The sequence below is a fragment of the Nerophis lumbriciformis genome, linkage group LG11 (genome assembly GCF_033978685.3).
Source record: "Nerophis lumbriciformis linkage group LG11, RoL_Nlum_v2.1, whole genome shotgun sequence".
NCBI classification, from domain to species: domain Eukaryota; kingdom Metazoa; phylum Chordata; class Actinopteri; order Syngnathiformes; family Syngnathidae; genus Nerophis; species Nerophis lumbriciformis.
Window position 1 is genome coordinate 2011792 of NC_084558.2, and position 16561 is coordinate 2028352.

At 41.0% G+C, this 16561-nt stretch overlaps 1 pseudogene; it reads right to left on the reverse strand.

Annotated features, from left to right (window-relative positions):
• LOC133610955 (uncharacterized) overlaps positions 1 to 16561 on the reverse strand; it is a 99736-nt pseudogene that overhangs the window by 19345 nt on the left and 63830 nt on the right.

Below are 16561 nucleotides of genomic sequence, written 5' to 3' on the forward strand. Positions count from 1 at the left end.
TATGCAGTAACATATTGTGTCATTTTCCATTGTATTATTTTGTCAAAATTATTAAGGAAAATGAATTATTAATCTACTTGTTCATTTACTGTTAATATCTGCTTACTTTCTCTTTTAACATGTTCTATCTACACTTCTGTTAAAATTTAATAATCACTTATTCTTCTATTGTTTGATACTTTACATTAGTTTTGGATGATACCACAAATTTGGGTATTTGGGTATTTACCGTTACTTTTCAGAGGCGGTATAGTACCGAATATGATTCATTAGTATCGCGGTACTATACTAATACCGGTATACCGTACAACCCTACGTTCAAGCTCTACATTAGGGTGTAGGCCCAGAGTGGGCCAAAATTTTAAACTGAACAAAGCCGCGGGCCAAGGTTGAACAAATTAACCTTTTAATAGGGACCCAAACAAGTTTTGCATTGAATATTGAACAAGCAAGGCTTATATAACTTTATAGTGACATGCAAAATCGAGTTTCAAATAATAATAATAATTAAAAAATATCAATGGCATATCAAATACAATTTAAATAAAAATGTAATGCCTCTTTTCTATTTGCAGCCTTCTGAGGTAAATATCAACATTAACTCTTTCCACAGGTTAATAAATTAGAAAATAAAATAACAATGAATAAACCAACCATTCAGGACTTTAAACTGCTCAGTTTGCAACACACTGATCTAATCTGATGTGCCCAAGCCAGATACCTGCCATCTTTTTTTGGATGCTAGTTCATTAATGTCGGGGCTCAGGCTTTGAACTGAGATATCTTTCATTATCGAACAAAGTTGTTCATCAGTCATTATATCTCGTAATCCACCCGGACCACAGTCTTGGGGGAGTGCTTTAAAGGCACTAGGTTTATCGTCTTCCAGGAGCTGTCGTCATGTCTGCTTTTCATCCATTCCAACAACATGCCAGATCGATCCCAAAATATGTGCGTATATTGCAGCCCGGAAGAGTTAGGGCTGCATGGGATTCTGGGTATTTGTTTTGTTGTGTTTATGTTGTGTTACGGTGCGGATGTTCTCCCGAAATGTGTTTGTCATTCTTGTTTGGTGTGGATTCACAGTGTGGCACATATTTCTAACAGTGTTAAAGTTATTTATACGAGCACCGTCAGTGTAACCTGTATCGCTGTTGGCCAAGTATGCTTTGCATTCACGTGTGTGTGCATGCTGAAGCCGCACATATTATGTGACTGGGCCAGCATTTGCTGGACTGGGTGAAAAGCGGACGTGACGATTTTTGGGAGGGGCACTGAAATTTGAGAGTCTCCCAGGAGGGTTGGCAAGTATGAGAAATAGTGGTGAATGCGGTGTTACCACAGCACCGCCGCTGAATATAATCGGCGGGCCAGCTCTAGTGTTAATTTGATATCGCCTCAAGGGCCAAGTGAAATTACACGGCGGGCCAAATTTGGCCCGCGGGCCAGAGTTTGACACCTATGCCCTACATCGTCTATATCGCGGACCCCTACAGAGGACGCATCGATGAAAGGGTTAATGCTTACCGGATGGAGGGTGGTCATCTGGGCCTGCTGTGCCAGAATTGGCCTCAGCAGCGTGTTGGCATCAGGCAAACCTTCAAATGTAAAACTGAGCTCGTTGTAAAGGGGATTCAAAGCATCTTCAGGGCAGGGCTGTGAAAAGCGGGCATGACTGTAAAGTGAGGAGTGCCTCTGGGCGTCTAACAACTCACCTCAATGAAGAATTTGATCTTGACACAAATTGGCTGTGCTAGACCAAGATCAAGAATAACACTCCCAGTGGTTTCCCGATGCCCATTTTTGTTGTTGATAGATGCTCGGTTGTTGGGCACCTTGCGGGTGGCGTCCAGCGTAAGGGTATAATTAACCCTCGCTCTCGCTGCAATGGATTCAAATTTAAAATGAACATGATGAACGCTGGAGTAACTCGACGAAGACGCAGGCACCTGTTTGGATGGACGAGTGTCGGCTTATCACAAAGCAGATGTCTGCTGTGTTCTCCAGGGGGTTGGCGCAGTCAAGGTTTTGAATGACGATTTGTTTGGGTATGTTGGTCAACGCTGCTTCAACCATGACTATGGGTTTGGTTCTGGAAACACACAAAAATAGAGAAAGAGACAAAAACCCTTAGGCCATTTTGGTTTTGTTGAATTAACATAAGACACATTTGACAGAGGATATTCATTTTTAAAACATTTTAAAAACATCTGTTCCTTAAATTGGCCTGATTTAATTTTGCAAATTTTTTTATGCTTCGTTGAATATTCACAATTAAGCACAACCTCCGTTTCGAGGTCAAGGGTGAACCCTACTAAATGTAAGGCTCATGCAGTAATTACTAATTAATAGCTTTTAATTGGTTCCGGACATGACCGCGATAGATTAATTACCGTGAGGTAGGAATCAATATTTAGAAATCAAATATTTTCCATAGCTGGAACATTAAAAACCTGTTTACGAACCCCAGTGAACCCGAGAGGGACAAGCGGTAGAAAATGGATGGATTATGAGAGCCCTCTAGACATGAAATAACACCCGTTTGGCCTTTTTCACAGTGCAGGTAATTTTGCCCATATGTGACCTGTATAGGATTTTTTAATTTAAATGTAAACACAGTGTCAGAATAATTGTATCTAAGTTATCACAAAACTTTGTGTTTCCATGAGTTCCCGGCGAGAGGACAAAAGCTGTCTTTGATCCTACCAAGAAGAAGGCTTGTAAAACTCCACTGTGTAGGATGGGAAGCAACATGAAGGTGTTCTGTTTCTTTCATGTATTGTAATCAACAGAAAGATATTGTCTTGACCCGAGATCTACAAAGCGAAGAGGAAACAGGACCTGACTCCCCTCCATGGACTTCTTCTTTGAACTGTTCTGTAACCAAAGGCGATGGCTGTTTACGACCCCTGTGCCTTTAGAAACAACTGTTGCCATGTAATCAGGGAAAGTCCAAATAAAAGAGGAGGCATACAAACTTTCGCCAGAGCGTGGTGAGACTGTACAGTCCAGGCCTCTCTCCTCAATTGAGCCAAAATTAATTCTGTCTCTGTTTAATTCCTTGCTTCTTGTCTTGTTTAATAGATGTCATCAGTGTTTGAACCTGACACACAGCAATTACGATTTTTTTAAATCTGACCCAGGCCTCTTTGGTATGTCGATATATATCAGCTATGTATCCGTTGCGACTGCAGTCTGTACCATCGGGTCGCGTTCATCCGACTAATACGTAATTTAAATGCGATAAGCGTCAATCTGTCTTTGCTATAATAGACTGTTGCAAAATAAATTGTTGATAAATGAGCAGGAAACAGGCAAACATATACTGTTTTAGGAAATTGCGTCAATGTTCCACCACTCCACTCGCCTACACGCTCTTCGGAGCAGACGTCGAAGCAAATGTCCCACAAACTGCGAGAGCCAAAATGTTTGCCCTCTTCCATCCTAATCTTCTACGCGCAATATTTCGGTTCAGAAAATGTTGACTTTGATTGCAAAAAATCCTAGAAATTGCCACAAATGCGCCAGGACCTACTAGAATAGGAGCCATGTTTACTCCTGTAAACTAATAGGAAAATTAGTTTACAGGATGCTATTTGGCTAATAGGCTAATTAACTAATGCTAATTGGAAAATTGTTGAATAGTGCTCGCAAAACTTTGACAATTGTTTATAGATCACATGGTCTGTTCTAAATAATATATTGGCATCTCCTACTCTCAGTATTGTGGGCGATTTGATGATTATCATTTGTTCGGCATAATAATAAAGACAGACACTCAAAATGGATTGCACGCCTTATTCTACTCAACATGTGCAAACCACTTTGCACATTTTTAGTAGATCAGCTTGGTGCATGCTATCAATTTGCACATTTTTACTCTAAAATACTTTTATGGATAAATTAAAAAAAGATTTGTTGTCAGATCCATTTGGTAAAAAGAAAAGCTGGTAGAAACTGGTTGAAAAAGTGTGTGTAAGATCAAAAGGGGAGGGTTAATTGGAGGAAGTTTATGTCACATCAATCACAATCTGCAACAGATCGTGTGGTGAACTGTTTTGGTCACAGAAAATGTGTCCCTGCGGCTCAATGCATCAATTTTTGACAGTGCAGTTCTGACAAAACTTCTGCTAGGCCAACAACTTCAAAACTCTCTTCAAAATGGACGCCATTGTTGAGAAGAACAACCTATCGCTGGTGACTTTATCACGGAGTCAGCATGCGGCTCTTTAGCGCCGCTCTAGTGTCAAAAAGAAAACAAATTTAAGAAAAAAAAATGTTTTTGTTTTAAGATAGTTTGGGTAGGAGAACAAACACGACACAAACCTTCCTAATTGTTAGAAATCCCACTGTTTATGTTATACATGCTTCACTGATGAGAGTATTTGGCAAGCACCGTTTTGTCCTACTAATTTCAGCGATCCTTGAACTCCTTGTAGTTTGTTTACATGTACAAATTTCTCCGACGCTGCCACAGAAAGACGTGTTTTATGCCACTCCTTTGTCTCATTTTGTCCACCAAAGTGCACAAAGGTGAGCTTTATTGATTGTATTGATTTGCTGGAGTGCTTATCAGGCATATTTGGTCAATCCATCACTGCAAGCTAATCAATGCTAACATGCTATTTAGGCTAGCTGTATGCACATATTGCATCATTATGCCTCATTTGTAGGTATATTTGAGCTCATTTAATTTCCTTTACTTATGTCCTCTGTGTAGGGCAGCACGGTGAAAGAGGGGTTAGTGCATCTGCCTCACAATACGAAGGTCCTGAGTAGTCTTGGGTTCAATCCCGGGCTCGGGATCTTTCTGTGTGGAGTTTGCATGTTCTCCCCGTGACTGCGTGGGTTCCCTCCGGGTACTCCGGCTTCCTCCCACTTCCAAAGACATGCACCTGGGGATAGGTTGATTGGCAACACTAAATTGGCCCTAGTGTGTGGATGTGAGTGTGAATGTTGTCTGTCTATCTGTGTTGGCGCTGCGATGAGGTGGCGACTTGTCCAGGGTGTACACCGCCTTCCGCCCGATTGTAGCTGAGATAGGCTCCAGCGCCCCCCACAAACCCAAAAGGGAATAAGCGGTAGGAAATGGATGGATGGATGTCCTCTGTAATTAATGTATATTTGCATGTCTCATGACACATTATCTGTACGGAATATTGGCTGCATTTCTTATAGTTGTTTGTGTGCCATGTTGTTCCAGATCACAGCAAACATTACCTAGCTTGCCAAAGATTGTAATAAATATATTAAAAGAAGACAGCCTGCCGTTTACTTTAACTTGGAAGCACACATCTATACCTTTGGCCATTAAAAGCCAGTAATTTCCAAGACTTATCTCACCTTCTGAGTAGCCTCTGATTTACTAATGTTGTCTAATGTTGCAAAAATGTGTAGAATAAATACTAAATTTCAACATTTCTGTCTACAAAGATTTGCTTCAGCCTGTGACACATAGTCATTTTGACAGTAGGCTATTATAGCTAATATAGACACTTATGTCATGTGTTGCCTTCATTATAAGACTTATATACGGCTTTTCTTTTTTTGCGGCTCCAGACAGATTTGTTTTTTGTATTTTTGGTCCAATGTGGCTCTTTCAACATTTTGGGTTGCCGACCCCTGACTTAGCCCCATACGGAATTCTTCACCTGAGTAAGACGACTGTTCCTTTCGAACCCACCGCCAGGTCAGGCAAGTTGTCTTTGCTGAGGTCTGAAGACGACTGGCTAATGGACATGCCGAAAAACCTGAGTCCTGCCATGGCTTTGGATCCTGCGATTCTCTAAATCAGGTGTAAAGGTTTATTCTCTAAGCAAAAGGCCACAGTGATGGTCTTTACAAGTCACCTGTGAGAAAGTAGGAGAGATCTTTCCGGTTCCTTTGCCGTGAAATATATAAATGCTTCCTTGACCATCGTCCTCCAGTGGCGCCCCGACCGCCAAATCATTTAGTCCATCACTGTTTAGGTCGGGAAGAACGGCAAGGGACGCTCCGAATCGTCCTTTGCGAGATCTGACTCCTCTTAGTACGACCGGAGAGCCGAAATTGCACTGAACTTTCTGATGGAAATATGAGACATTGAAACATTTTCCAAAAGGCCAAGTTTTTTTCTAATAAGTCACTCACCAAAGTGTTTATGATGCAAACATAAACCCTCCCCTCTCTATCATCTTCCACAAACATGGGGGAAGAGATGAGGATGACATCTGTGTTGGCATCCCGATTCACATCCATGGCACACACCACCGCCCCAAAATATTCACCGATCTGATACTGCGGGATACAAAACATTTCACATAAAATAAACGCACTCTTTACTTGATAAAACTTTGAGGACCTACCTGCCATTGAAAGGGATCTATTCGGTCATTATGATTTTGGGAAATCACCATCACAACTCCTCTGTGCTGATACCTCGGAGCGCCAACAACCGTCAATGTTGCATACGGCGTTTTGGCAATCGCCATGGAATAACCTAAAGGGGAACAGGAAATGACCATGTGCAAAGCTACCCCAGATCCAGTTCCATTAAATTACCAAAGCTGTACAAAGAAACATGTCTCAAGATCCCTATTGCCTTTGTTTTGATTTTACAAACATGTAACCTCGATTTATGGACCTCATTGGTTCTTGAACAGGTTTTGTGAATAGAAAAGTTTGTATATTGAACCACATTTCTCCTTAAGAAACAATGTAAACACGAGTCCAGAAGTCTATTTTTAAGTTAAAGTTTGTACACTTTGAACACAATATAAAGCGCTATATGGTAGTTAAAAAGTTAAAGTCCCACCGATAGTCACACACACACTAGATGTGGTGAAATTATCCTCTGCATTTGACCCATCCCCATGTTCACCCCCTGGGAGTTGAGGGGAGCAGTGAGCAGCAGCGATGGCCGCGCTCGTGAATCATTTGGTGATTTAATTCCAACCCTTGATGCTGAGTGCCAAGCAGGGAGGTAATGGGTCCCGTTTTTGTAGTCTTTGGTATGACTCGGCCGGGTTTTGAACTCACGACTAGAGATGATGTTCAAAACCGGTTCTTCCGATTGTTCGATAAGAAAAGAACCGATTCCATGAATTCGAATCCCTTTTTGAGAACTGGTTCCCGTTATCTAAGCCACTATACCTTATTTTCGCGACCATAGGGCGCACCGTATTAAAAGGCGCCATGTCAGTTACGGTGCTATTTCTGTATTTAACGCATAAATAAGGCGCAGCGTATTTTTGGGCGCAGGCATGGTTAAATATGCGCTATCTTAAAACACACGCTAGCATGCATGTACGCTGTTTTAAAAAGGCAGCAGGAGCAAAGCTGAGTTCGGTTGTACTTTATTGAAGTATTTATCAATGTACTCTCATTATTTTTTGATCAATCCTCATCCACAAATCCATCAAAGTCCTCATCTTCTGTGTCCGAAATGAAGTTCTCCATCAAACACGCCAGATTCCCTCTCCTCATTTTCAAAGTCAGTCTCGTTGTCCATTAGCGTAGCAAGCTAGCACAACAGTAAAAGCCGACTTCTCCTGCCCCGTTGTGCGTATCAATGCGCTACAGTGCTGGTCCTCTTCTTCTCCACAATGTGCTTCATCGGGATGTCGAAAGTGAGCGGCACCTCGTCCATGTTGGTGATGTGTTTGTCGGCAATTTTTTTATTTACAACGCACATAGCAGCACTATATGCTCACTGGGGGCGTGCCTTTAGTGTCCTCTCTCACCTGAAACCTTCACCCTATAACGTCCGCATGCTGTCTTCAGTCACGTCCGCTTTTCCTCCATATAAACAGCGTGCCGGCCCAGTCATATAACATCTATGGCTTTTGGAACTCAGTGCACACACAACAACCTGTCTGGATTCGATAAGAGAGTCGATAAGGAATCGGTTCGATAAGAGGATTCAATAATGGGCTCGAACTCGATAATTTCTGAACGAACATCATCCCTACTCACGACCTTCCAGTCTCAGGGCGGACACTCTCACCACAAGGCCACTGAGCAGGTATGTATACATTATTGTCTGTATACAGTATCAAGCAAACACAACAAGGGGGTGATGGATCAACTCTCTATTTAATAACAAGGCCTAAAAACGAGTTGAACTGTCCCTCTTCCTATGTAGCCGCCATACACACGCACACATTTCTCACTGGTACTCATCGAGGGCGGACCCTCCCCATTCCTCTCCCTTGCTTGCTTCTTTGTCTTGTCTTAACTTTTTGGTCGCCTCTTTTTGCACTGCTCTCCAAATCTAAACATTAGAACTATTTAACTGAACTCAACGAAATTGACTGTAGGTTTGGGGAAACCTGCTTGTCGTGACGGAGCGGCAGATTCTTGGGAGAAGAAGGAGTGCCGCGTGTCTGGCGACCCTTCAGTCGAGGACGTGAAGATATCTACCTATTCGAAATTAAGACAACATGACATCTGCTGATTGGAGTAAGCGTTGCTTTGGTTTGTCGACAAATTGGAAGTTGCTGGCAGTCTTCAAAATACCCCAAAGCTGCCACAAATGATTAGAGGATGCGGGAAGAACTGTGGACACTCTTGTGACTTGGATAACATCAAACTGTCTGCACCGCAGAATGAATTTTCGAGGATCAGTCAGACAATTTAGAGTGAAAAGCTCATTTTATTTTCACTCGCATACAAAATATTCTAGCTTGGATTGTTTCCCTGGCTTCAAGACTCTTCCGAAGGACAGTGCGGCGAAGACACAACAAACTCCCTTCTTGTCTCTCATGGACACACACCTGTTGTTGTTGACTTTGGACTGACTATCGGCTGCACAACATCAAGGCCGCGGAACTGAGACACACTGCAGGCTTACACACACACATGCATCCACAAAAAATATATGCCACACACACATACCCCACCCCCCATCCAACGCCCTTGACGCAAATCCCATAGGGGTGATGGACAAATGGACAGTGCCTGAAGAGATGCAGCCCTCCACCATGGCCCCCCACTCCCTCCCCTCCGTTGCTAGATTTGAGATGTACGTTGTAATATGTATATGTGCTTTGCAATGGAGGTTTTTTTCCCACTCCAGACTGGGCCCCCTTAGGAGTCAAGTCTAGATTGTATTTTTTTTACTCATCCTTCCCCAGCGTTGACCTTTTTCTCATCTTTTACGGGGCGCCTTGTGGCGACCCATCAGCGTTCCTGTTCTGTAACCCTGTACACTGTTTGTTTGTCTCATCTTGAACGGGTTTGTGCTGAAAACAAAGTTTTCTTGTACTTGTACAATGACAATAAAGACCTACCTACCTACCTACACACAGTCACTAGCCCTGTGGCGCACTCTTAGTTTGAAATCACTTAACTTCTTAAACTTAACCGCCAGGTCGTTACAAAGATTCGTAATAATAATTTTACCTTCTTGGGTAATCTTCTTGATTTTCAACCGGTGTTGAAAGGCAATGCTGTGGATACTTCCTGAATGTTTTGAACCGTACATCTTTTTTTGGACTCGTATTGAGGTAGCAAAGCTTGAAAAATGCAAAGTAGCAATTAGCACAGTAGCTAACAACAGCACTGCTCTACTGACTGCACTGCTGACGTAGGTCGATAAGCCTGCCCACAATCGATGCGCTGCAGGCACAAAAGGGCTGCCCCTCAGACACACAATGGGTGGATGAAATGTCCGCACACAGAGACAAGGTCCATACAAACAAAGCATATTTCTATTCAGCCTCTAATTTGTAAATCTGACAGTTTGTACAATGAAGGGTTTATAAATCGAGATTACACTAAACATTGCATTTTTTCTGTAAGACCGATGAACTCTGCCAAGCAACAAGAATCTGACCAATTCTGTTGGTCTACATTTTTGTGTAACTGCTAGATAGCAAATAGTTGTGAGATTTTCAAATTCATTACAAATCATTGTTGCAGTTGTTGTTGTTACAAATTTGTTGTTGCAATTTTTTGTTTGTGGTCATTGATGACATATATTTACTATCATGTCTTTTCTCATAAATGCAATGTTACATGTGGCCTAAATTATTTCCATAGCTCTAACAGCAATATATTTTTTAAATTTTCAAAAAGATTTTCATACCCAAATAGCTGTCAGGTTCAATGTCCGTAGGCAAATTGGAACTTGTACTCCTGCTTGTGTACGTCAGAAAGCCTCCTCTCCATTGGTTTGCCCCGACAGCCGATAACTGTTTGCCCTAGTATGAACCCCCCCCCCAAAAAAACACACTTAAAAGTGTTTGCGGGAGGAAATAAAAGGTATTGTGTAGTGAATTGTTGCTGTTTTATTACTCCAGGCACATAAGCTGCACTGAATCCCTGCTGAGCCATCTCCATTTTCAGCGTCTCTCCACTTGACTGAGATCCTGCAAAAGCAACATAAAAAGGGGTTACAATTTCTCACCAAGTCCCAATTGGATTAATCCAAATTTAAACGTATTTACTTTACTATTTACCTAAAAATGTGTAAAAACATTTTGTAATGATATATAGATTGTTCCCTTATATCAGTTTTTTTCAACCTTTTCTGAGCCAAGGCATGTTTTTTTCATTGAAAAAATCCTGAGGCACACCACCAGCAGAAAACAATGAAACTCAGCAGCCGATATTGACAGTAAAAAGTTGTTCTCGCAATTGTTGGATATGAATTCAAACCATAACCAACCATGCATCACTATAGCTCTTGTCTCAAAGTAGGTGTATTGTCACGACCTATCACATCACGCTGTGACTTATTTTGTGTGTTTTGGTGCTTTCCTGTGTGTAGTGTTTTAGTTATTGTCCTATTTTGGTGTTGATTGTCATGTACGGATGTACTTTGTGGGCGCCGTCTCTGCTCCACACGCCGTAAGTATTTGCTGTCGTCCAGCAATCTGTTTTTGTTTACTTTTCAGCCAGTTCAGTTTGATTTTGCTTAGCCCTCCCTAAGCTTCAATGCCTTTTGTTTATTTTTGGTTTAAGCATTAGATACCTTTTTACCTGCACACTGCCTCCCGCTGTCGTCTGCATATTGTGATGACTACCGATATGGAAGAGTAGTACACAGTTACTCTGCCGAGCTCTTGACAGCACAGACAATAATTACTGGTTTGCAAAAAATATTTTTAACCCAATTAGGTGAAATTACATAATTTCCCACGGCACACCAAACAATATCTCACGGTACACTAGTGTGCCGTGGCACAGTGGTTGAAAAACACTGCCTCATATTATTAAGTTCATTCTAATACATTTTCAGCTTTTCCCTCATAATATTACAAGTTCCCATTCATCCATTTTCTACAGCCTGTCCCTTTGAAGGTCGCGGGGGTGCTGGAGCCTATCCCAGCTGCACTCGGGGGGAAGGCGGGGTACACCCTGGACAAGTCGCCACCTCATCACAGGGCTAACACAGATAGACAGACAACATTCACACTCACATTCACGCACTAGGGCCCATTTTTAGTGTTGCCAATCAACCTATCCCTAGGTGCATGTCTTTGGAGGTGGGAGAAAGCCGGAGGGCCCGAAGGGAACCCACGCAGTCACAGTGAGAACATACAAACTCCACACAGAAAACCCCCCATTTTTTTTCACACAATATTACAATATTACATATCATTCAAATATTTGGATTTCTTATTGAATTTGTCCTCATAATGTAACAACTAAACTTGATAATTTTTTCACAAGATATATATTTTTTTAATTTCATTTTTAACAAATTAAGTCATGATCAAATGTATGATTTTTTTTCTTGTATTACATTTTTTATATATATATATATATATATATATATATATATATATATATATATATATATATATATATATAAAATGTAATATAAGAAAACAAATCAACGTGTGTGTGTGTGTGTGTATACAGTACAGGCCAAAAAAGTTTGGACACACCTTCTCATTTCAATGTGTTTTCTCTATTTTCCTAACTTTTTACATTGTAGATTGTCACTGAAGGCATCAAAACTATGATACCTGTGAAGTGAAAACCCTTTTAGGTGACTACCTCTTGAAGCTCATCAAGAGAATGCCAAGAGTGTGCAAAGCAGTAATCAGAGCAAAGGGTGGCTATTTTGAAGAAACTAGAATATAAAACCTGTTTTCAGTTATTTCACCTTTTTTTGTAAAGTACATAACTCCACATGTGTTCATTCATAGTTTTGATGCCTTCAGTGACAATCTACAATGTAAATAGTCATGAAAATAAAGAAAACCCATTGAATGAAAAGGTGTGTCCAAACTTTTGGCCTGTACTGTATATATGTATATACATCCCCATAAAAACATGTTCTCATAGTATTATAATTTTATTGTACTACTGTAATAACTTGACTTTACTATAAAAAAAAAAAGTTGTTTTTCTTGTTATATTGCTACTTGATCCGTGTAAAATTAGCACTTTCTTGTCATAATAGTTTACATTTGTTCTCCCAAAATACATTTATTCTAATAATATTTGTACTTTTATATCTTTCATTTACAAAGTGGCCGTTTCTTTGACTCCTTTGTATCTTTGTATTCAGACAAGGTATAAAGGTACAAGAATCTCACATAGCTATTTTGTCTTTTGGCTGGTCAAAACACAAGAAAAAGTTAAAGCGAGACTACAGAAGTAAATGTACTGCATGAAACAAGACCAAAAAAGGAAGAAGATGTAAAAATAAAAACAAAGAACAGGAAACGGTGGCAGAAACAGATAAACACCAAAAGTACAACAAAAAATATAGGATATACTTTCTGTCAAACTGGCAAAAACCCATCAATCAAAATGATTTATGACCTCTAAGCCCCGCCTGCCCCCTGTGCATGATATATATATATTTAATTTGACAAGATTAAAAAAAGTTAATACGTCACAAATATATATAATATATTTAATTTAACAGGAAAGTGTATGTGAACTATAGAACACGTCTCCATCTTCGTCCTCATCCCTGGAACTCTGACAAAATGGAGCAGGTGCTATGTGTGTATATGTGTGTGTGTGTGTATGGGTCCAACCAGGAAGTTTGGGGGATGTCTTGTTCCGGGATTCCTGTTTTGTGAAGTGAATTATATTTATATAGCGCTTTTCTCTAGTGACTCAAAGCGCTTTACATAATGAAACCCAATATCTAAGTTACATTTAAACCAGTGTGGGTGGCACTGGGAGCAGGCGGGTAAAGTGTCTTGCCCAAGGACACAACGGCAGTGACTAGGATGGCGGAAGCGGGGATCGAACCTGGAACCTTCAAGTTGCTGGCACGGCCACTCTACCAACCGAGCTATACCGCCCCGCTATACCGTTTTCCTAATTTTTTTTTTTTTTTAAACTCTGAACTGGGTTAGGGTTAGGATTGTCTTTCCAGATTGTAGAAACAGGTGTCTGCTGATTCCTCAGGGAATCATGGCTTCCGCTTTTCACATGGTAAAGGCTGACCCCCACTGACCCCACATAAAACCCATCATTGGCGGAAAAAGACATCCCCCAAACTTCCTGGTTGGACACACACACACACACACACACACACACACACACACACACACACACACACACAAACACACACACACACACACACACACACACACACACAGCACCCTCTCCATTTTGTCAGAGTTCCAGGGATGAGGACGAAGATGAAGGCGTGTTGTATAGTTCACATACACTTTCCTGTTAAATTAAATATATATACTTGTGATATATTAACTTTTTTAATATTGTCAAATTAAATATATATAAATCATATCAAATCATAGAGGCCAGAATTCGGGACATACACACAGGATGACTGGGGGCGGGGCATACACACCAGATGACAGGGGGCGGGGCGTAGAGGTCATAAATAATTTTGATTGATGGGTTTTTGACAGTTTGACAGAAGGTATATCCTATATTCTCTTACAACAGTCAAGCAGGGTGTGACAGCTGCAGTTTTATCAGAACAGGACGACAGTTCTTTATTACAAAAAGACCAAATAGAAGCACAGAAGCCTGGGCTACATCGGTACCTTCAATAGCGAAAATGGTGTCCTCCAATGTGCGCTTGATTTGTTTAAGCGCGACAAAGCTCCCCACTTTAAACACAAACTTTTCTGAGGGAGAAGATGCGATGGTTTTTAACTCTGTTGTCGCTGTGGCACTATTGAATGCATTCCCAACCTGGCCAAAAATAAATGAAAGAAATACATGGTAAGAAAAGGCAAAAGTGCAAACCAACTGTTGTGACGTGTAAAATCCAACTCACCCCAATAGAAAATCGAACTATATTTTTTGTTTGGGCTGCAGCGGCTGCAGATGACAATTCAATGCTGTCGGTGGATTGTCCGTCAGTGATCACTATTAAAATCTTCTTCACGTTAGCTCTAGAGCCTCGGCTTCGCGTGAAGATGTCATCCCTACCAAAACACAAATATTCAATAAAGACCCTGTGGTAAATTTATTCAGATTTTCAAAAAAACTTACACAACGCTTTGGATGGCTTTTGCTGTGTATGTCGTTCCCTCTTTCTGGTCTATTGCATCAATGTCATTTTGCCAGTTATTAACATTGAAGTTATCGAAAAAGTAATGGATGGATGGATATGAGGAGTATTCGGCAATGGCAAACTTGGGAGGAGATAGAGAGAAAACAATGTATAAGTAACAAACAATGGAGCAACCAATTATGTGAGTAGATGGACCCACTTCTCACCCTGGAGTCTTTGCCCACAAAGGTGCTAATGAGATCTTTGACAAAAGTCTTCATTCTATTAAAATCTACTGGATTTACGCTGCCCGAGCCGTCTAGCAGAAATGCGATGTCTGCTTGGCTTCGACACTCTGCCAAGAAGAATCATGTGATGAGTGCATTGTACAGGTACATATTTGAATTTTTGATTTTTTTTTTTTTTTTTACAAAAAACCTGTAAGAGAAGAAGGCACAGGAGATCCAACTCGATTCCATTGGTCTATTTCCAAGCACACACCGTTGTACATGGTGATGCTTCCGCAGTCTTTCGGGATGGTCGGACCACAAACCTGCAAGAGTTCTGAGCTGTAATAGGCAGGAATACACGGGTAGATACTGGGACTCACCATCGTGTTTTGGCTGGCGGCATCAATCGTCATGGTCAAACCCAGAGACATGTTGACCGCAAAATTTGGCGCTGCGTTCAATAAAGACATAGATTATATTACACTGTAATACCACCGCTTTGTGTCCAGCTCATCACAGGTTACAATAGGCACACCTAAACAATCTGATGAGATGCCGTCATATTGTTAAATTCTAGATAACGGAATATTTTCTGCTTTTGATACAGAAATTCAAATGAGCCAAATCAGAGCTATAAAAGTCAATTTGGCTTGAATGCATAAACCCAGTAGACAAACGGCATCCTGCCTCTGTTGCTGATGCTGTCTCCAATGCTAAAAATTACCTATTTTGTCCTCGTAGGCTACGTGTCTCTTTTACAGAACATTAAGCGAATAATTGGCGCATTATTCCATGTCGTTGTAGTTTATAAAGAAGAAAGTATGAAAGGGGCTTTACGGCTGGAAAACGAAAGCTTCTCACTCCAAGTTGGTGTCGCTTATTCACAACACCAACATGGAAAGAAGAAAACAAAAGGCCAGCTTTTATAAGCATTGTGAAAGTGGCTACACCTTTGGGCATATTGCCGCTGTTATGGCTCCGAAACTACCCACTCTCTATAGTCTATACCAATGATTCTCACACTATGGGACTCCAAATAATATTTTGGCCTACTAGGCTTCAGTGGTTTCTGAGATGAGAACCAGAGAACCAAAAGTTTGAGAACCAGCGTATACAAAAAATTATGTGTACCGTACCATAAGTGGGCCGTGTTGCATGTGATCTACTAACACTGCGTGGGCAATTGAAAAGTGGTGCAGACGGCCTTATTTAAATGCATGCATACAGGGCTTTTACCACAAAGACACTTAATCATTGTGTAAAAGGCTGAATCAGCAGCACACATTTATAATCCGTAACACCTTTTCTGAATCACAATCTCGACAACAGAAGAAATATGCACATTGACACTCTGTGTGCGAGGCTGTGGATCGCATCACCAACATCTTTGTGCGTCTGGAATGACTTGATTGCAAGAAAATGCACAATGAAAGATGTTTATTCTTGTTTCCTCTGGTACTGTTCCCCTAAAACAGCGGTTATTCATCCTATGCTCAAAAGACCTAACCTCGATTCTGACCTCTTGGTAAACTACCGGCCAGTGTCCCACCCTCCCTTTATATCGAAAATCATTGGAAACATTGTTGCACAACAGCTAAATGAAAACTTAGTGTCTAACAATCTCTGTGAACCCTTTCAGTCTGGTTTTAGGGCAAATCACTCTACTGAGACATCCCTTGCAAAAGTGTCTAATAATCTATTGCTAACTATGGATGCTGATGCGTCAGCGATATAAAATCTAATCCATTATTATTATTATTATTATTATCCATGATGCTGCTACTTGATCTCAGCGCTGCTTTAGATACGGAAGTGTATTTCTGGTCTTGTCATCCTCGTCCGGACAGAAGAGTGACACGGCAGTGCGGCTGGAGCAAAAGAGACGTCGGAGGCGCTTTACTGAACCAAA